Below are 21,208 nucleotides of genomic sequence, written 5' to 3'. Positions count from 1 at the left end.
AGGACCCCAAACCCATAAAATGGTGCTGCCCACATGGGTCTTCCCTAACTTGATCTAGAAACCCTCACTGACACGCCCAGAGATTTGTCTTCAAGGTGATCTTAGGTTTTGCCAAGTTGACAGTCAACTCCCAGAAGCCAGTCTGCGAACGCTGTGTGTGACAGTCTGTTTCTAGGAGCTCACTCGGAAGTCTTGCTTGGAGGGCATATGCAGGTAGACATCCATGCTGTCTCTGCTCCGTTCTTGCTTTTCTGGTTCTTTGTATTTAAGCTTTGACCACTGGTACGGAGCCCGAGGCGTCATGTTGGGCAAACGTGGGTGTGGGGTTTGCTGGGTTTGCTCTGTCTGCCTTGTCTGCCTTATGCAGAAGAGAGAGGCAGAGCAGTAAAGTAGTTAGGGCTACATCTGGGAGCCTTGTCCCCTGCTGTGTCTCCACCCCAGAAGCCTGGAGTATGGCTAGTAACCTCTCTGGATCTGGTATCCTTAGCCTTGTTCTTTGAAACTAAGCTATCCACAGGAAGAGAGTGGATACACTCACCTTGCTGCTGCAGATACCTGGGGTGATGTTTTGGGAATGGTGCTTTAGGGAGAGGTGAGTCTCACTGCCCAGTAGCAGGGACCACAGAGTCAGCTGAGGCTGGTGTGTCTAAGGCTCCTGGGAAGATGACTGAGTTGGAACTCCAGCCCCCAATGCCTGGCTCTTGCTTGCTTTAGTGACCTGTGCCTGACCTTGCCTCCAGAGGAGGTGAGGATAGTGAAGGATCTTGGGCGTAGGCAAGATCTCTTGCCTAGCCTTCAGCCCACTTCACTTCAGAGCACACTTGGCTCTATAGCTGTGGAACTAATGTCAGAATACGGAGTTGTGGTCATTGGCCAAGAGTGTGGGCCACCAGACAGTCACAGCAGGTCCAACAGGTATTGCAGGTCAAAGCTGATTCGGGAGTCATGGCTTCCCACAGCCAGACATTGGTGGATAGGCCCAGGGTGGAGCTCAGGTGGACTTTGGCCTCCAAGGAAGGATGGAGTGCAGGGCTCCTAGGTGTTGCCACCATTGGAAGCTCCTTTGGAAACATGAGGAGAGAGACTCAATGTTTGCTTCAGAAACATGATTAAGTCTTACCTCAGCAGATGCTCTTCCGATCACCAGGATGAGCTGGACAGAAGTTTCACGGGTGGTGTCAGGTTTGTAATTGCAAATGTTAGAAGGGATTGTGCAGCAGCCTGATAGCCATGCAGGTATCCGGATCACAGTTTCATGTGAATTCTGAACTCCATTAGGTCACCACATCAAAGATGCCATCAATGGGCAGGTACCGGGATCCTTGTGCCAATAGTAAGAGGAGACGGTGCTGCCGGCGATGTGGTGACAGCCTATCGGATCGCATAAGGGTTACACAGGGAATGATGGCATGGTGGGGTCACATGGGACATGTACGTGGTGCTTGTTGCAGATCACTTCCGAGGTCAGGTATAGTGTTCATCAATTGGGCATAAACTTAGTCACATTTGGAAAGAGAGAACCTCACTGAGGAACTGCCTCTATCAGATTGGCCTATGGGAGCCTTTTCTTGATTAATAATGGATGTGGAAGGGCCCAGCTCACTGTAGGTGATGCCATCCATGGGTCCGGGGCTGTATAAGAAAGGCAGCTGAGCAAGCTTTGGAGAGCAAGCAAGTAAGCCGTGTTCTTTCATAGCCTCTGCTTCAGTTCCAATAGGCTTCCCTTCATGATGACATGTAGGCTAAATAGACTTCCCCGAGCTACTCTTGGTCATGGTGTCTGTCACAGCAATAGCAGCAAACTGGAACAGCAGGCTTTGTTCCTGCCTGGCCGTATGCTGGGCACATAGAACGTCAGTGAATCCCATCAAATAGTTTGTCAGTTGATGGGTCCACCCAGACATGAAGTTCTTAAGCCTCTCTGTACCAAGCACTGGAAACCTTGTCATGGTCAGTGCTGCTCACAGAGCTGACTCTCCAAGCGGTGAAGTTCACTTCCTGGTAACAGTCTATGATCTTAAGGAGCAGAAAAACCAATGTGCAGAAATCCAGATTGTGAGACGAGGGTGTGGCTCAGAGGCAGAGCACTACAAGCCTACTGCGCACAAAGCCCTGGTTTAACCCCTGGCACAGTGGTTCTCAACCTCTGGGCTGAGACCCCTTTGGTGTCCAATGACCCCATCACAGGGGTTGCCTAAGACCTTCAGGAAACACAGACATTTACATTATGATTCGTAACCGTTAGTAGCTGCATTGTAATCTATACACCAGGGATCAGAAAGGCTGGGTGACAGATCAGAGTCGGAGAAACAGGTCCTGTTAAACGGCCTCACATTCTACAGATGTTCCCTAGTGTGTGTAGGCAGTGGCTAGCAAATCTAACTGGTGTTTTATTCCCTCCTGGAAGCAGAGTCTATGCTTCAGTCACATTTCTTAGTTGTGTGACTTTGGACAGGTTCCTTTACCCGCTACAAATTCTAAATTTCTCAGGGGGGCTAATAGTAGTTTTTTGTTTGCTAAGGTGCATGCATGAGTGAGTGAGTGAGCATGTGTGTGTGTGTGAGAGTGTGTGTGAGTGTATGTGAGTGTGTATGATGTGTGTGTTAGTGTGTGAACGTGAATGTGTGAGTGTGTGTTAGTGTGTGAGTATGAGTGTGTGTGATATGTGTGTGAGTGTGAGTGTGTGTGAGAGTGTGTGTGAGTGTATGTGAGTGTGTATGATGTGTGTGTTAGTGTGTGAACGTGAATGTGTGAGTGTGTGTGTTAGTGTGTATGAGTGTGTGTGATATGTGTGTGAGTGTGAATGTGTGTGAGAGTGTGTGTGTGAGTGTATGTGAGTGTGTATGATGTGTGTGTTAGTGTGTGAACGTGAATGTGTGAGTGTGTGTTAGTGTGTGAGTATGAGTGTGTGTGATATGTGTGTGAGTGTGTGTTTGTGTGTGTTAGTGTGTGTTAGTGTATGTGTGTGTGTGTGCGTGTGTGTGTGCACACGTGCATGTGTGCATGCAGAGAGCAGCCACAGAAGCCTTCCTTAGGAACACTGCCCACCACCTTTGTACAGAGTCTCTCCTTGGCCCAGAGCTTACCAGTTAGGCCATCGAGCCCCAGAGATCCATCCTCCATCTCTCCAGCACCAGGATTAGAGGTATGCACTACCGTGCCCATCTGGCCTTTTTAACTTGTCCTGGGGATCAAACTCATGTGCTTGGGAGGTAAGCACTTTATCCACTGAGCCATCCCCTGGTCCTGTCGTCACTGCTTTTAAGGTTGATGTGAGGATGGAATGTGTGAAAAAACAAAAAAACCCAAAAAAAACCTGACAACAACCCCAAGAGCTGATAGCTGGCAAACATCCCCTGAAAGCAGTTGTGGTGGTGCCGGTTGCTGTACCTGGAAGGTGGGTACTTAGTTGGGTTGCTTTCTCTCCAGGAATGGCTGTGTTTCCCCTTTGTGGCTGGGGTCACTGTGGAGGGACACTCTGGACATCTGTGTGCCTTTTGACGTTAGAGAATCTGACTTCGTTGCTCCTGATCGAGTGGCCGATGTCGCTAACACTGCCACCAGGTACATTCCCATCACACACTGGCCGGGTGTGCACTCACCCCTGACTGCTCTACTGCCCGCCTGAGGTGGGCTATGGATTCCTTTACACACTAGACAAGAAAGGAAGGCTGTGTAGAACCTGGTTCTGATCCGGCTGCGACTCTCTTCTCTCCTGCCTGTGTGGCCTGTGCTGGTTGGTTTTGTGGAGCTGTGAGACATGGGGGTTGGGTGGGTTTGGAAGATGAATAGGAGTTTCTTGCATGGAGCAGGAAGGAGGAGCCAGCATGTGCAAAGGCATGGCTGCACATGTACCGGGCAGTGTCCAAGGTTCATTCTGGCTGGGGCAAGGCCTTGGCAGTAGGGTGGAGAACCAGGAAATTGATGCCAGACTGGCAGGCTGCAGGGTTGGGTGTGACTCCAGGGTGCAGAGGAGCGAGTGTCCTAGGGACCTTGGGTGGCTGATCAAGTGTCTGAAAACCAACCCCATTCCCTTTTTTTAGGCTGACATGTACCCCTCCCCCAGCTCATTTTTAGTCTACAGACATCTGACAGACTCCTTGCCTAATTGCTCAGGGCACAGAAGGCTTCCTTTCAGCTATTTGGCTTGTGAAGTGAGGACTTGGAAGGGGATCCGTCTGTTGCCTCTGTAGGGAGCCCCTCACCCCTCTGAATGCAGACTGACACCCTAGTGGGTTTCCACGAAGTAGTTCTGATGTGTGCGCCTGCGCCTGAATTATTAACAATATGCAGCAAGCTAAAATGCAGGCAGATTAGCCACTGAACGTCTGTGGAGTTGCAGGTCATCTCTGCCCCAGCCACATCCTGCTTCAGTCAGTGTCTCTTCTGCACCCAGGGCTGGAGCCCGAATGCAGATCCTTCAGCCCATGTCTGCTGTCTCTCACCCAGGCAGCAGGGCTGTGGGTCCAGACACAGTTTGGGTGGGCTACCAAGATGGCGCTGGCACTCTGTGGCTTCATAGCATCTGCTGTGTACAAGCCTCGGGCTAGACCCTGTGCAAGCAAGTATGGATTCCAGACTCGGGGAGCTGGCGCTGGGGCCATTGCATTCAGGAATGCTATTTAGCGAGACTGCTTCTCTTGGTCTGAGAAGTTTAGAATTTTAGGGCTCAAGTGACCATCTTATTATTTAGTGTATACTAGGAAGACTAGCCTGTGAGCTCATGAAATATTGTTTGGAATAAGAATGAGGCTAGATTAGCGTACACACACACACACACACACACACACACACACACACACTTAGTTTTTATAGTTACTTCATTTTGTCTTATTTTTTTATGCACATGTGGGGTCAGAGGATAACTTTCGGTAGCACATTCTCTGTCGTCTATGTGGGTTCTAGGGATGGAGGTGAGATCATCAGACTTGGCAGCAAACACCTTTACCACCAAACCATCTTGATGGTGTGTGTGTGTGTGTGTGTGTACTTAGGCAAAGAAAGCTAAGTTGTACAAAGGGACATGGAAGTGTTTTCCAGTTGACCAGACACTTACTCTGTCTCCTGTCAGACTCTGAGCTGTACACCAACATTGGGAAAGGCACTTTAGGAAAGTTGATTTTGAAAAGTCAATGCAGGGGCTGGTGAGACAACTCAGTCAGTAGAGTGCTTGCACGCAAGCCTGAGGCCCTAAATTTGGATTCTCTGAACTCACATAAAGAGCAGGCATGGTGGTTTATCTGTTATCCCAAGGCTGAGGAGGTAGAGACAGGAGGATCCCTGGGTCTCCCAGCCAGCCAGTGTAGCCAATCAACGTGAACTCCATCTTCAGGGAGAGGTCTTGTCTCAAAAAATAGAGTGGAGAGTGATAGGAGACACCAGTGACCTCTGGCTCCTACATACGCCTGTATGCATACATGTACCTGCACAAACATGTAAACACACACACACACACACACACATACACACACACACACACACACACATACACACACACCCCCACACAGAGTGAATGCTGGCTGGGGGCATAGCCTGGTAGTAAGACACTTGCTGAGCATGCACAACACCCACACTTCTGTCCCCAGCACCCCACGCACAAAAGTCAGTGCCTTCCCAGTGCTGGGCAAGCCTTTTCATCGCTGGGACAAAATACCTGGCAACTTGAAGAGAGATGCACTTTAATTCACCATTCTAGAAGTTTCAAGATTTGGTTCAAAGGTTAGCCTGAAGGAAACAGAGCACCGTGGCAGCAGGAGCCTGCGGTGAAGAAGCAGAGAGACGGGGGTGGGGGGGTAGGGGTGGGGGGAAAGAGGTTCCAATGATCAACTCCTGCATGGTCTTAACTGTGCTTGCCTATATACTCTCTTGCTTAGTCTCGAAACAGCACTGCGTTTTGCAGAAACTGAAGAACTGAGGTCTAGGCAGGAAACTGAAGTGCAAAGCTCTTGCCCTGTACACTTCACATTGCTCTCCAGCTTGTCCCTTTTGTGTGTAGCCCTCAGAGCACTTTGAGTGCAAGTGACACATAGTCCTGCAAACCAATGGCCCCAGCTGGAAAAGCTGACGGGCTCAGGCTGGGATGAGCTCTGAAAACAACCAGGTGGGGGTGGGAAACCCCAGGGCAGGCATCCAGGGACGCTCACTGGCTAGGTCGAGTATGCCGAATATGCTGGACTATGAGTGGTGGGTATTTAAGGGTGGCTACTTGGGCAGGGTTGGAGGAACAGCAGGGCACCATGTACCTGGAGGATGCAGGCAGAGGCCTTGAGTCAGTAAGGACAGCCATGTGTGATCTTAGTTCTGTCATGCATGTCTATTGATCTTAAGGTTACGTGAACTCACTGAGCCTCAGTTTACCATAGGAAATAGGATATTGGCACAATGTATGGAACAAGGGGAGGTGCTGTGTGGTCGCTGGTGTCGCTGTTTGTGTGTGGTCTGGTGTGAACATGCCATGGCTGGGAAGAAGGTATTTGAGCTTGGGAGTTAAATGATGGAAGCTGTTGACTGCCAGGCCGAAACATGGCGTGAGAATGATGAGGAATAGAGGCTTCTGGGTAAAGATCCACTTTGTTTAGTCTTAGCCTTTCCTTGTTGGTTGGAGAGCCACTAAGGTGTCCCCCATCTCTCTCTCTCTCTCTCTCTCTCTCTCTCTCTCTCTCTCTCTCTCTCTCTGTGTGTGTGTGTGTGTGTGAGAGAGAGAGAGAGAGAGAGAGAGAGAGAGAGAGAGAGAGAGATCCGAGCCCCCTGAGGAGGACTGCTCTGGTGTGTAGCTGGGGACCTCATGGTGGAGACAGCAGTATAGCGTGGCTGCTGTGGAGACAGCCAGGACATGGATGTACAGCACACACTGTCTTTTCTCAGTGGTGTCTAGGGAGATGGATTTACAGAACAGCCTTCTCAGAGGTGCCTTTTAATGATTTTGCATCATACTGATGGCATCAGACTGGTTTTTCTAGCTGTCAGGGAAGCCAGTGGGTTTCAGGAGGAAGCCAAGATTGGCTGGCCAAGTGCAGCAGCCATGGCTTTGGAGGTAGGCGTCTATTTCCAGAGGCAGAAACCGCTCTGTTCAGCAGACAGGCCGTGGATCTGCTGTGTCAGTCAGGCCCTGGGTATGCAGAGGCGGGCCCTTTTCTGATGCTGCCTGAGAGGAGTGTCCTCAGGTACAGTGGAGGGTCTTACACGGACCACTCTGAGGGTAAGTACCATTTCCCAGCCCCTGGACATGGGCAGCCTACTTCATTTCATTTTCTTTTCCCCGCCTCTTACTGAAAAGAAATTTTATTCACATAATACATCCTAATTATGGTTTCCCTTCCCTTTCTTCCTCCTAGTTCATCCCCACATCCCCTCCTGTTTAGATCTGCCGCCTTTCTGTCTCTCATTAGAAAAAAAAACAGGATTCTAAGGGAATATAATATAATAATAAACAAAACCTAACAAACAGAAGAAAAAGAGCCCAAGAAAAGGCCCAAGAAATAGAAACAGACACAGAGGCACACTTGTTTGCACACTCAGGTATCACATAAAACTCTTAAGTGGAAGTCATAATAATATACGCAAAGGACTTGTAGAGTAAAAAAAAGACAAAGATATATAAATAAAAAAGAAAACTAGAAATTAGATTAGAAATAAACAAAAAAGGGGCTGGGGATTTAGCTCAGTGGTAGAGCGCTTACCTAGGAAGCGCAAGGCCCTGGGTTCGGTCCCCAGCTCCAAAAAAAAGAACCAAAAAAAAAAAAAAAAAGAAATAAACAAAAAAGACAGTCCCGATAGCACGTTATGAGACAGCCTCCAAAGATGTTGAGTGTGTTTTCTGTTGGCCATCAACAGAAGCTGGGCAGTTCGTTTCTCTGGTGAGACGCTCTTGGAGGAAAGTAAATTTTTATTTGCAAGTGGTTATCAATTGGAGATAGCTTCTGGGGTAGGGATTTGGGCACGTGTGCACCTCTGTTTTCAGTTCTAGGACCCACTCTGGTGCAGACTCCTGCAGGCCCTGTGCCTCACAGATCCTGTTGGTTTACAGGTCCTTGTTTTCCTGGTGTCCTCCATTCCTGCGGGCTCTTACACTCTTTCTGCCTCCTCTTCTGTTGCCTTCCCTGAGCCCTGAGGGGAGGGATTTGATGGAGGCATTGCACTTCGGGCTGCGTGTCCCAAGGTCTCTCACTCTGCACCTTGTCTGGTCTCTTTACTTGTTCCTGTCTGCTGCAGGAGGAAGCTTCTCTGATGATGGCTGAGCAAGGCACCAGTCTGTGAGTGTAGCACAATTTCATCAGGAGTCATTCTATTGCTATATTCTTTAGTAGAACAGTACTATTTGGTTTTATCCTAGAGCCCTGGGCTATCTATCTAGGCTCAGGCTCTTCGTCACTCCAGCAGTGTCAGGTATGAGGTCCCAACATGGAGTGTGCCTTATGTCAAATCGGATATTGGTTGGTTCCTCCCACAAGCTTCGAGCCACCATTGCATTGTGTATCTTGCAGACAGGACACCATTGTAGATCAAGGGGTTGGTAGCTAAGTCGTTGTTTATGTTTCTCCTTTAGTAGCATGCAGATTCTCTTCCTGTACCAAAGATGTTAGCCTGTAGGAGTGAGAAGGCTCTCTGTAGGCACCAACTTGACTTCTCCATGTTCAGTGAGTGGCGTAGGTGTTGTCTTTAGCCATAGGGCCTTCCTCTCCGTCTGGGTAGAGTAACCTGTAGTCTTGGCAACAGCCCGCATTGTATGGAGGTTCCCATTGGACTAACATGGGCCTTCAACTCAATTAGATCTAACCCAGTTTTGGTATGGAAGCTTTATTTGGTGGTAAGAGATGTCCAACTGGGGCTCTGTCTCCTCCATTATTTGGTGATTACATTTAGATCATCTTCATATATTTATATATATTTTAGGAAGCTTCTACTGAATTAGATTTTCATACAGCCCCTCAAATGGACCTTAATTTCAGCTGTTTCTCCCTGTTTTCCCCTCTTGTCCCCTATTCACTGCCTCTTCCCACGTGCTTTTCTTATTCTGATATGTCTCTATCCATCCATAACTATCTATGCTATTTCTCTTTCTAGGAAGATCAATTGCCCTCCACTTACACCCCCAGTCCCTTACTCTATATCTGACCACTCGGGTCTATGGTTTGTAGCTTGGTTATCATTGACTTAATGGCTGACATCCACATATAAATATATACACGCCACATTTGTCTTTCTGATTCTGGGTTACCTCACACAGGAGGATGGTCTCCTAGTTACATCTATTTGCCTGAAGATTTCCTGATACCATTTTTTTTTAACAGCTGAGCAATATTCCATTGCGTAAATGTACTACATTTTCTTTATCCATTCATCTGCTGAGGGACAACTAGGTTGTTTCCAGTTTCTGGCTGTTATAAGTAGAGCAATGATGGTATGGTTGAGCAAGTGTCTCTGTGGTACAACGAAGCATCCGTTGGCTGTACGCCCAAGAGTGGTATAGCTGGACCTTATGGAAGATTGACTCCTGTCTTCCTAAGGAATTGCCACACTGACTTCCACAGTGGCTGTACACGTTTGTACACGTTCAAGTACAACGGAGGAGTGTCCCCTTACTCCACATCCTCAGCAGCATGAGCTGTCACTTGTTTCATTGACTTTAGCCATTCTGGTGGACGTAAGATGAGACCTCTAAGTTTCTTGATTTGCATTTTTCTGACGACTAAGGAGACTGTACATTTCCTTAAGTTTTCTCAGCCATTTCAGTTTCCTCTTTTGAGAATTCTCTGGATATTTTTATATTATTTGTTTATTTTCAATATCTAGTTTGTTGTTCTTTATATATTTTGGATATTAACCATCTATTGGATGTACAGTTGGTAAAAAGACAAAAATCTTTTTCTATTTTATAAGCCGATGCTTTGTCCAAATGACAGTGTCCTTTGCCCCACAGAAGGCTTTCATTTTTGTGAGGTCTCATTTATTAATTATTGACATCAGTGCCTGTGCTAACAGAGCTCTGTTAGAAAGTCTTCTGTGCCATTGAGTTCAAGGCCGTTCCCTGCTCTCTCTCTTCTGTCACGTTCAGTGTGTCTGTTTTTATGTCGAGGTCTTTGATCCACTTAGAGTTGAGTTTTATGTAGTGATAAGTATGGCTCCATTTGCATTAATTTATATCAGCCATATAGTTCGGCCAGCACCTTGGTTGGGAGATAGAGACCCAAAGACCAGTCAGCATGACCGAAGTCTGAATCAAGTGTCTATATTAAGATGGCTGGCGCCTACCTAGAAAGAAACACTTCTCACAGAGCAGCCCAAATGCATGTTACAGGGAGTGTTTAAAGACACAGAAAACAGAAAAAAAAACACATCTGACTTGGCAGTTGCAGGGGGAAGCAAGCAAACAGTTTAAGAGGAGCCAAGTTATCTGGGGCATTTTGATCCATATTTTTAGAACACTTTTTAACAAGCATGTGTGCCCTGTGAGACATTTGTCAAAGATGCTTCCCCAGTGTATTTCTGGCTTAAAAATCAAACCAAACCAAACCACACCAAACCAAACCAAACCAAAAAACAACCCAGTGTCCATAGGAGTGTGAATTATGTCTGGGTCTTCAGTTCTGTTTAATTGATCAGTGTGCCTATTTCTGTGCCAAAGCCATTAGTTTTTTTTTTTTTTTTTGTTTTTTTATTACTAGAGCTTCACAGTACAATTTGAGGTCAGAGATGGTGATATTTTCACCAGTTTTATTATTTGGGATTGGTGTGTGTGTGTGTGTGTGTGTGTGTGTGTGTGTGTGTGTGTGTTTCTATATGAACTTGAAAATTGACCTTTTGAGATCCTGAAGAATCATATTGGAATTTTGATGGGGATTGAATTGGATCTGTAGATTGCTTTTAGTAGGATGGCCACGTTTACTATGTTAACCCTACTGATCCATGAGCATGGGAGATCTTTCCATCTTCCGTTATGATCCCTAACTTCTTTTTATTACACAAGTTTTATTACACAAGTCTTTTAATTGCTTGGTTAGAGTTACTGTTGGGCATTATATATTATTTGAGACTGTTTGGAATGGTATTTCCCTGATTTCTTTCTCAGTCTGTCATTTGAATGTTGGATGGCTGTTGATTTTTGAGTTAATTTTGCCTCTAGCTACTTTGTTGAAAGTGCTTATCATCTGTAGGGATTTCATAGTGGGATTTTCTTATGTATACTATCGTATCATCTGCAAATAATAATACTTCGGCTTCTTCCTTTTCAGTTTGTATCCCCATTAGTTAATCTCCATTAGTTGCCTTATTGCTCTAGCTAAGACTTCAAGTACTATATTGAGCAGGTATGGGAGAGTGGACAGCCTTGTCTTGGGTGGCTATGCGCTTGTTGTAAAGTGGCTTTATTATGTTGAAATATGTCCCATGTAGATATCCCTAATATCTTCAGGGCTTTTATCATGAAGGGGTGTTGAATTTTGTTGAAAGCTTTTTCTGCATCTAATAGGATGATCATGTGGTTTTTCTCTTTCAGTTTGCTTAGATGGTGGATTCATTTATTGATTTATGTATGTCGAACCATCCTTGCATTTCTGGGATGAAGCCTACTTGATCATGGTAGATAATCTTTCTGATGTGTTCTTAGATACAATTTGATAATATTTCATTGAGAATTTTTGCATCTATATACATGAGGGAAGTTGGTCTGTAACTCTCTTTGTTGGGTCTTTTTGTGGTTTTGGTGTCAGGGTAACTGTGGCCTTGTAAAACAAATTAGGCAAAATCCTTCTGTTTCTGAGCTGTATTGGCATTAACTCTTCTTTGAAGGTCTGGCGGGATTCTGCACTAAACCCATCTGGCCCTGGGCTTTTTGTTGTTGCTGTTGTTAGACTTTTAGTGACTGCTTCTGTTTCAGTCACTGAAAGGGGTGATAGGCCTGTTTAAAGGACTTATCTGCTCTTGGTTTAAATTTGGTAAGTTGTATCTATTGAGAAAATCAGTCATTTCTTCTAGGTGTTCTAATTTGGTGGAGTAATGGTTTTGAATGTATGTCCTTATGATTCTTTGGCCTTCCCTAGTGTCTGTCATGTCCTCCTCATTTCTGATTTTGTTAATTTGGATCTTCTCTGTCTGCCCTGTAATCAATTTGGATAAGAGTTTGTCAATCTTACCAAAGAACCAACTCTTTGTCTTTGAATTGTTTGCTTGTTTGTTTCTGTTTTATTGATGTCAGCCTTGAGCTTGATTATTTCTTTCTGTTCACTCCTTTTGGGGGTGATTTCATTTCGTTCTAGAGCTTTCAAATGTGCTGTTAAGTTACCAATATGAGATCTCTCCATTTTTTTTTTTTCTTATTAAGGCACTTAGTGTTGTGAATTTGCCTCTTAGAACTACCTTCATTGTGTCTCGTAGGTTTGGGCTTGTTGTATATTCGTTACTCTTAGATTTGGACTTTTCATAGTGTCTCAGACTTCCTGGCTGTTTTGTGACAACGTTTGTTTTAAAAGTTAACATTTTCTTTGACTGAGGTATCCATTACTTCAGTGCCTGAAATTCTCTCTTTCATCTCTTTTTTTTTTTTTTTTTTTTTGGTTCTTTTTTTCGGAGCTGGGGACCGAACCCAGGGCCTTGCGCTTCCTAGGCAAGCGCTCTACCACTGAGCTAAATCCCCAGCCCCTCATCTCTTATATCCTGTCGGTGAGGCTTGCCTCCGAGGTTCCTGTTTGACTTCCTAAGCTTCTTGTTTACAGATTTCCTCCAGTTTGCGGATTTTATTTCTACTTTCAGATCCTGACCTGTTTTATTCATTTCTTTCCACTGTCTGCTATTTGACAGATTTCTTTAAGGGATTCATTCGCTTCCTCTTTAAGGGCCTTTATCACATTCAGCGTGGCTCTTTGAAGGTCTTTGCTTTGTGCTTAAGTTATGTCCGGCCTACTGTGGTAGGTAGGGTTGCTGGTCGCTAGTAGGGACATAGCGTCATGGCTGTTATTGTTTGTGTTTTTACTCTGGGGACATCTGGGTTTGCAATGGTTGTGATTCTAGGTGCTGATATTTGGTCTTGTCTTTGTTGGGTGGATATTTTGTGTAAGGACCCTCAAAGTCGTCTCCCAACACCTGAAGACCAAGTTCTCAGCACAAAAGAGATTTATTTGTCCCCGAGGGACAGAGAGCAGGGATAAGGGACAAAGACAGGAGATAGAGGAAGGGAACAAAGGAGAGAGCAGGACAGGGGCGGGGGAGAAGGGGAAGAGATATTTGTGCCAGGGGGACAAAGAAGTGCCTCAGGATAGAGAGGTGTCAGACGTGGCCCATAGGAAAGTGGTGGTTTTTTTTTTTTTTTTCTTTTTTTCAGAGCTGGGGACTGAACCCAGGGCCTTGGCAAGGGCTCTACCGCTGAGCTAAATCCCCAACCCGAAAGTGGTGGTTTATAAAGGTACAAGGGGGGGCTGGGGATTTAGCTCAGTGGTAGAGCGCTTACCTAGGAAGCGCAAGGCCCTGGGTTCGGTCCCCAGCTCCGAAAAAAAGAACCAAAAAAAAAAAAAAAAAAGGTACAAGGGTAAACTCCATGTTACGATGAGGTGCTTAATTTTAATTAGGCATCAAGTGGGGCTTTTGATTACTGGACCTCAATAATTCTATATCTGGACCTTGGTGGTCAGCCTCAGGAGGCGGAGTTGGCCAAATGAGGGAATAGACTTGGGGGTTAGCTTTAAGAATGTAATCTAATGGTTACTTACAAGACAGAGGGAGTGGGGGAAGGGCTAGGTTTCCCCAGCCACGTTTGCCACACTCAGCTGGCTGGCTGAGTCCCTTGGTTTTGTTAATTGGTTTCTGCCCTCTCTGTTCTCGGGAGGCTGTGGGGGGCGATTGTGTGTTGATTGGTAGGGAATTACTCTGGGATTACACTAGGTGTGGCCACTGTGGGTTCCAGATAAAATATGTTTCTAGGTATTGGGAACTGACACCTAGGAGTAGAGGTGGGCTTGGGGGATAAAGGAAGTTTACAGAGGGAGAAAAGTAAAGTCTTTCACCAGGATCAGCTTAGCCCCTGGGAACAGGCAGAGAGCCAGGAGGACCCATCATGAATAGTCTGCCGCAGAGCTGGGCATGAGACTGGGGTATAAGATTTGGAGGAAGGGAGGAAGAGTGAAGATCTGAAGCTCACCTACCTGCTTCACTGGCCTACTTTCTTCTCTGGCAGGCTTGGCTGCTGGCTTCCCAGGGAATACCTGCTGCAGTTGGGGGCTGGGCTAATGGGATGAGTGGGAAGAAAGGCTGGGGTAGCCTTGAGAACTGGCTTTGGGGGAGAGGAGGGAGGAGTGAATACTGCACTTAGCTTCCTTGGCAGGAGTGCCTCTTCAGTTTTACAGGCAGCTTTTCTTTCTTTATATAGGTGAGCTGTGGGGGATGGTGCTGGGAGTCCATCTGAAAGCATCGAGAGACATCTGAGCTCATGGGCAGGCGATACTGGCTTGTCTTTTATGTTTTTTATGAACCTGCAAGGGCCTTTGGGCAGCAGCTGTTGGGCTCTCTGCCTATCTTGCTCACCCAGGACTTGGCATAGGGCAGATGCTTGCATAGACTCAGTGGTGTATTCCTCTAAGGAATGTGGGTGGAACCAGCTGTGGAGGACTCAAAGGCAGGTGCCAGGTGACACAGGGAGGAAGAATCATTGTGGGGAACATGGCAACTGACAGGAGATCAAAGCGCGGATAACAGTCAAACTCGGTGACCCATGAGTTACTGGGGTTACTTATGGGAATGTGGGTGAGGGGTTATTTGCAGGAGCAAAAATGACTGAAAGACAGCTGCATCCCCAAAGACCACCCCAGCATGGGTAATGGCTTATGGACATCAACAGGCGTGCGATTGGTTGAAGAGCATCTATTCCAGCAAACTGACCTGCCTTAGTTTTCTATCTCTCTAGCAGTTCTTACTGCTTATGTAACCTTCGAGAGGGAGGGCTCTGGCGTAGCTGGCACATTCAGGGACTTCCTGACACTTCTGAGTTGTTTCCTTCCTGGGCCATAGGAGATTCCATCCAGGATGGATTGTTTGAAATTCTACACAGTACTGGGCCTGGGAATGGCCATGGTACCGTCTGCAGATGAGCTACAGTGACACACAAGACAGTGCGAGGGACAGCAAGAAGCAAGTCCCCCTGTCTGCAGCCCCATAGCACCTCCCCGTGCCTGGCTGGTACCCAGGACATGCTGCTGAGTTGAATTGGTAAAAAATGATGACATTGGCTCCTGATCCTCAAGCAGTGGACTGTTCCTTGGTGGATTCACTCCTGTGTGTGTGTGTGTGTGTGTGTGTGTTTGTGTGTGTGTGTGTGTGTAGCTACACATCCCATGTGTAGAGATGTGATGTTAATGTGTGTTTCCTGCAGCCCTAGCAAGAGCCTGAAATCCTCATTTGTTTAGGAGAAACAAATGCAAAATGCCACTCCCTGCAACAGGAAGGTCTGCTGGGCCAGAGCCAGCATCAGGGGCTGGAAGTCAGCTTGGCCTCTAGGCCACGTTGCCAGGCAATGCAGTCACCCTGCGCTTGGTCTCAGAAAGATGCTTGGTCTCAGAAAGATGCACGGAAGCCATCGGCGCTCAGCTCAGAGCTTGCCGGATTCCAGCAGCAGATCACGTGGTAAACCGTTGAGGCTGATGGGTGATTACTGAGCTGCTGCAGACACCAGAAGAAAATGGCCCGCTACTGGGACCCACTCATCTGCAAGGCTGGCTTGCAGTCATCAAAGATGCCCCTAGACCTACAGCTAAGGACAGTTCATAACAAGAATTGGGGAAAGGCATACACAGTTGTGCACATGGATCCTACCTTGACTATAGGTAGAAGCTTGAGTGAGTGCTAGGTGGGAGGGCCGGTGACAGGACAGTCACCGAGGAAGATTTCCTACTGGATTGGTGGGGTGTGAACAGGATGTGCCAGTGCCAGGGGGCAGCTAGGAGCAAGGCTTAGGCATATGCTGAGTGTGAGAAGGGCCTGTTTTCCTCAGGGGTATATTGAGAGAAAGAAATGTTTTTCCTTGGGGGATGGTGACTCTGAACTGGTGAGTCTCCCCATCCCTCTCAATACCCTTACCCTTTGTTATGGAATCCATCCATTTCAGAATTCCCACAGTGCACTTGGCCCAGCCCACAGCTGTCTTGTGTCTCCCTCTGCTGCACTGTCACTGCATCTGCTTAGTGCCAGACACAGCAGGTTCCAGAACTAAGGTAAGGAAGAAGAGGTCAGAGGCAGGCAGGGGCTTCTCACTCTAGGACCAGCATCCTGCACATGGGCAAGGCTGGTTGATCTTGAGTGAAGGATTGAATGGAGTGGGTGGAACAGAGTTACTGGGGACTCCAGCTCCGTTTGCCCAGCGTGGTTTCTCAGAGGGAGGCATGGGGCTCACTGATGATGTTTTGGGGAGGAGATCCTCGATCTCTGTGGGGGGTGAGGAGAGAGGGTTCTCCCTCTGAGAGCAGTCCTTCCAGAGTGGGATGTGCTAGGCAGCCCTTGCTAGGACCCAGGAGCTGCCGTGTTTGCTTTTCTTTACCTCATGGCTCTGTTTTCTGGTGTTTGGCTGAGGATCTGGGCGCCCGCATTCGTTGAGGGTACCAGTTTGCTGTTTCTTCTTTTGTGATGTCACTGGGGGTCACTGCAGTCTTGCTGTCATAGGATGACTTGGGAAATGGTCCTTCCTTTGCCTTAGGGAGGAGTTTGCTATTGACTCTCTTTTAAGCCCAGATGGAATCCACCCTCCCACCCACCGAGGCCTGGCTTTTCTTGGTGTATAGGTGTTAGGTGTGTTAAATATGTAACAACGCTTGCCTCTGTGGTGTGATGATTTCATCCCAGCTGGGAAGGAGCAGCGGGCAAGCCTGGGCTCTGAGGGCCAGTTTACATCTTAGCCCTTCCCACATCCAGGACAGGCGGGTCTGCTGTGCCTTGTTTGCCTTGGCTGGCTTTATGATTGACATCTACCCGCCAGCACCCAATGACAGAGACCTCTTATTATTTATGAGTGCTTAGGCCTTACTTCCCAGCTAGCTCATATAACTTAATTAACCGGTTCATTCTGGCTCACATTTGCCTCCTGATCCATTACCTCTCATTCAGTCCCCATACACCGGACCTCTTCCATGTCTGGCTGGCAAATCCACACACCCGATTCTTTCCCAGAAGAATCTTATCCTATCTCTGCCCAGATGTCTCACCTTCCCTCTCCTGTCCGTCGTAGGCTGTCAGCCGTAAACCAATCAGAAGGTCCTGGAGAAGAATGTTTACTAAATATGATGCAGGTGCAGAGCAATTAGAACAACAGTACCAAAGTCAGGGTGGTACTCAGTTCTCTGCTGGCACAGTAATCAACATTTGAAGAATACAAAGACAACCTCTACACCATGCACAGGTTTATCCCAACAGACATCTCCAGGCTCCACAGATCCCAAGCTCTGGGCTGGGCTTGGCTTGCCTCTTCCCTCACTCACGTCCTGGCTGAACAGGTCTCCTCCAGAGCAGTCAGCTGGATAGTACAGCCAAGAGGGTGGGCCACGGCCTCCCAAACCCTTGCCTCCTCTTCCCAGAGGAACACCTAGACCTTGTCAAGTTTGAATGAGCCAGTATGTCACAGCAATATACAAAATGACAGGTAGATGATGGTTTAAAAGTGAGTTCTGGTTCAGGGAGTTGGCTCATCATGTAAGGGCTCGCTAGGTATATAAGCAGACGACCTGAGTCCACACTTCCAGCAGCACCTATGTAAAGTTGGGTATAGTAGCGTGCACTCGTATCCCAGCACTGGGGGCTGGAGGCAGGAGGATCCTGGCGACTCACCGATCCACAGTTCTAGCCAAAACAGAGAGCTAAGCTCTAGGTTCAGTGAGAGACAGTGTCTTACCAGCATAGGGGGAGACACATAATGTTGGTCTCCACCCTCCCCACCCCATCAGACACACACAGATACATTAGGGGACACACAGACACTTCTTTTCCACTTCCTTTTCCTGTTTCCTGGAGTTTCTTACAGGAAGTACTCAATTTGTAAAATGTGGAAAAGGAGGATAATACTTTATACAACCCGACTCCTCTCTATGACACTGAGTTCCACACAGCCCCTCTCCAGGGTCCTGTCAACCCCTGCTCCACCAGCTGCTGGACGACCAGTGAGGTCTTGTCAGTACTGACCACCAGTTTTCTGTCCTCAGGATCAATTCAGGACAGCTTTCTATTTGATGCAGACATAACTCATGCTTTTCTGTGATGAGGCTATGCAAGATATCTCTCGGGTGATAAGAAAGAGCTATCCTGGGGTTGTGATGGGGGGAGAAATTCTATGCAGAGGCCAGACGCTAGAGAGGCAGACTGCTACCCATAAGTTCTGCAGGGACTGTGGGGAATGTGGTCAATGCTGCCTTTGTAACACAGTGTGATGGGGAAAGCCACAGGAGTATACCTCATGGTGTTAGTAGTTGCCTCTCCTACATGGTTCTAACAAGACAATGTGAATGTGACCTCACCCTTGCAAGCACCACTTTGCTACAAGGCCAGGCACGAGGCTGTGGTGTGCTAGGTTTGGGTCTCACGGCCCTGGCTTTACCTTCTTTTAGTTCTTTGGTCTTAGCCTGGCCTTGAACTTGGGATCTGCCTGCCTTAGCCTCCCAGCTAGCTTGAGGTTATAGGCCTGATCCACCAAGCCTTGTGTGGCCACCAGTGTTGAATGTCTGCTCAATGCCCCTCACTGTTTTGAGGACCAAGGCCTTCAGCAGGTGCTTGCAGCTCTTGGCTGGTAGTTGTCTTGATGGCAATTGCTTGTTGGTGTCTTTTTTTTCCCCACATGAACAGGATATGATGAGGATGCTAGTCCTCCGATTTAATCCATCTTTAATGGAAAACATTCTTTTGGGTATGGAAAATGCCTTGGAAAATAATAGAGGAAGAGCAGATAAAAACCACCTCTGCACCCCTCCTACAGCAGAGGGGTGGTCCACAAGAGGATCTCAGGTCATATTCCACTGTCACCCTAGCAGGTGGACTCCTGCCCCAGTAGCAACCTCGGTCCACACCCCTTGGAAGGAGCATCAGCTAGACACACAGAGAGCTGAATGACACATAGCATATTCTAACAGACACCACATGCAACTTCCTTCCTTGTCCCCTGCTTCCAGAGGAAGATACCATTACTGCAGTTCTGAAAGGGGGTGTTTCAAAACTGACCATGAGAACAGGCTAGACCACAGGCTAGGGCTGTCCACCTCAGGCTGTCCATCAGAACATCTCTGCTGGTGTTGAAGGGACCAACGGTCGCCTCCTTGCTTCTTTGCCCCTCCCAGTGTCTCTCAACTCCCTCCACGGCCAGTATATCAAGGTGGTAGGTGATAAATTTGAAATGGTTAGCAGGGACTTCTGTGCGTCCATGGTAACCAGCCATCCTGCAGGGCAGATGGAGGGACTCCCAGACGAGGCTGGAATTGGTTCGGGGAGGTGGTAGAGGTAATGATTTCGAGTCCAGGCTGGCTGTGGTCTGAGAACTACTGCTTGGGGATGCCTGATCAGGTTATCTTGCTCTGTGGGGCATTTGTGGAAGGTTATTGTTAAAGCTGTACATGGGCAGGGTCTACCCTGAGCTGGGGTTACCCTGCTAACATGTCATTAGTTGTCTGTCAGGATGAAGTTTCCAGGCCTCAGCAGTAGGAGGAGGTCTCCCACAGCTCTGGAGATGGGAGGTTAGAGATCAGGTATTTGTGGGTTGTGCTCTTGTGGTATGATTTGGGTATGACTTTTGGCTTGCAGACAGTGTCTGCCCTGTATTTTCCTATAGTCATTTCTCTGAGCATCAACGTTCTGATACTTCTTAAGAGGATAGTAGGCAGGAGGGCTGAAGAGATGGCTCAGTGGTTAAGAGCAGTGACTACTCTTCCAGTGGTCCTGAGTTCAATTCCCAGGAACCACATGCCTCACAACCATCTGTAATGGGATCTGATGCCCTCTTCTGGTGTGTCTGAAGACAGCTACAGTTTACTCATGTACATTTATTTATTTATTTATTTATTTATTTATTTATTTATTTATTTATTTATTTTAAAGAATCCAGTAGGCATCCCTCCTGACCCATGTATCCACTGTAAGGCATGTCCTGATGTCATCTCACCTTGAGGTCCTGGAGTTTCTTTGTGCAGCAGATGATCCTGACAAGGAGTCAGTCCAGCTCCTACACAATGGCTTAGTAGTAAAGAAGGCTGACTGGTTTGGCCTGGCCATCCAAAGTCCAGTTTATCCACCTAGTCACCTGGAGTCTGGGAAGGCCCTGAGCTAAACTCTGGGAGGTCGAGGTCAGCACGGGTCTGGCTGCCCCAGAGCATCTTGTCCGGTGGTAGGGACAAGTGGCATCAACAGGTCAGGGCTGTGAGGAGGGAAATGGGACTGTGGGTGGACAGGAGACAATTCCCACCCTGCCAGGGGTGAGGGTGGCATTGGTAAATGTGTACTAAAGCAGGTGACATCTGAGTTGAATTTTGAAGTTGGGTAGGTGGCACAGAGAAGAAAGTAGGCCAAGAGGAACGTTTTCTAGGTGCTAATGCCAACAGAGGAAGCTTAAGAGGACAGTTCAGGCTCACAGATCCTTTCATGAAGGCTAGCTGGGCCTGTCTAATGGCAGAGTCAAGAGCCCAGATGTCCCTGTGGCCCTGTCACCACCTCAACAGATGGTTTTCAAGGGTTCTGTAGGCAGGAAGAATAGTCAGACTTTAAACTCCGCCCATAAGGGCCCCAGGCACAGCCGCTCATGCACATCATTGGCCAAGTCTGGTCACATGACCCACGGCTGCAGCGGCGTCTAGGAAGTGTAGGGAACCATGTAGGAGATTACAAGGTCCACTCTAGGAAGCACCTTTGCAGGCAGGAGAACACAAGATGGTTTTCATCTCTGGCTCTGGAAGTGTCTGCTCCACTAGAAAATCAACAAAGACTCCCACATCACCTCCCACTTTTGGGTGCCAACCTTGTGTCTGGAAAGTGGACCCATGAGAGAAGGAAAGCTTCAGGGAGCTTATGAACTCTGCGTTCCGGAAGGGTTGATTCAGGACAGGTCCTGTAATTTGCTTCCCAACAACTGGGTTCAGGATTGGTCACATCCCTTAATGCCCTCCCCTTGCTCTCCTTCCCTCCCTCTCTTCTCCTTAGAGTGTGATGCAGAGTGCTTCTTCTTATGGGAATGGAAGCGTTGTGTTTAGCATCAGTTGTTTGAGCC

The 21,208-nt window shown here is 47.6% G+C and overlaps 1 protein-coding gene across 35 annotated transcripts in view; it reads left to right on the top strand.

The window, feature by feature from the left end:
- Positions 1-21,208, top strand: part of Jakmip1 (janus kinase and microtubule interacting protein 1) — a 120,594-nt gene that overhangs the window by 33,435 nt on the left and 65,951 nt on the right. The window contains exons 1-2 of one of the 35 annotated variants that reach the window (XM_087583134.1): positions 1,012-1,182; positions 3,430-3,564. The gene's annotated coding sequence lies outside the window, so the exon portion shown is untranslated. 35 annotated transcript variants of the gene reach the window in all.

This window comes from Rattus norvegicus, chromosome 14, assembly GCF_021556685.1.
Source record: "Rattus norvegicus strain SHRSP/BbbUtx chromosome 14, alternate assembly SHRSP_T2T, whole genome shotgun sequence".
NCBI lineage: Eukaryota > Metazoa > Chordata > Mammalia > Rodentia > Muridae > Rattus > Rattus norvegicus.
This window is presented reverse-complemented; position numbering and strand designations above follow the sequence as displayed.